Below are 1161 nucleotides of genomic sequence, written 5' to 3'. Positions count from 1 at the left end.
AATTGCTGGCCTTCATCCCTTGCCTAGAAGGGAGAAAGCGGGCTGGAGGCCTCCCTCCCACATAAAGCCAGAGCACTCTGCCCAAAGTCTAGCCCCCACCGCAAACATTGACCGCAAATGCCAAGCCCAGCATTGAGCCAGCACCCAAAAGTTTTCCTTGATTCCACTAAGCACAAAGCCCAAACCCTATGTGCCTGCCTGAAGCATAAGCCTGAAGATGCTCCCACTGGGCCCCTAACGCTCCAGCCATCTTTTAAACCTCGCTGCAAGGGCTGTGGGAGCTGGGAGGCAGAGGAAGGGCAGGGCTTGTGGGGTGTTGGACTGAAAGGGCGTGGTGCTGAGAGGAAAGGGGCGAGGCAGAGCAGAGGGAACAGCTGGTGAAGGTGTGAGGGCTGGGCTGCAGGTTGTGAGGTCTCTTGTGCTGTAAGAATGGGCTTGGAGAGGAGCATGAGGCAGGAGCACCTAGAGGACAGAGAATCTTTTACTGATTCCTCTCAGAGTCCAAGACACGGGGGAGCCTGCTACCATGTCAGACACTGGCTGCCCCTCTGGGTCCCATGTTTCATGAAGAAACTTCCACCTCCCCTGTTTTCCCTGGCTAGATAATTCATTCTTTGAATTTCAGAATGCAGTCACATGCTTTAGGACCTGTTTGTCACCATTCAAGGACAAGGCAGCTTGTTTAGCCAGATGTCCCCCTGGATTCCCACGATAACTATGCTGAATTTCAAATTTCAAAATTAGGATGAAACTTTCCTTGATGGGGCTGGAAATCAACAATGAGCTGCCTGGGAGCTTTGGAGAGGCATGGAAAGGAGAGCCGCAGAAACAGGGAGTGCATCTCATTCCCTGCTCCCAAGGCAGCTCTCTCTCACAGCTGTGCCATAGATGTCCGGCTGCAGCAGTGGGAATTGCGTCCCAAGGATGGAGAGGATGTGTTTCTGCATGGGAGCTCCCACTGGTCCCCTTTTGCAGCAGTGGAGGCATTAGAAAGGGAGGAGGCGCATTTCTTTGTGCTAAATTTCACCGACAAATGCAAAGTAAAGATGGTTGGTGCCTGCTCCGAGCTGGAGTGACCAGCCTCTGCCTTGCAGTGGGTTTCTCTGCAGGCAGGATGAAGGGAGATGTGTTTAAACCCCCATGTGCTATTCCACAGTTATT

This window comes from Rhea pennata, unplaced genomic scaffold (genome assembly GCF_028389875.1).
Source record: "Rhea pennata isolate bPtePen1 unplaced genomic scaffold, bPtePen1.pri scaffold_46, whole genome shotgun sequence".
Taxonomy (NCBI): domain Eukaryota; kingdom Metazoa; phylum Chordata; class Aves; order Rheiformes; family Rheidae; genus Rhea; species Rhea pennata.
Note: the sequence above shows the minus strand (reverse complement) of the source record.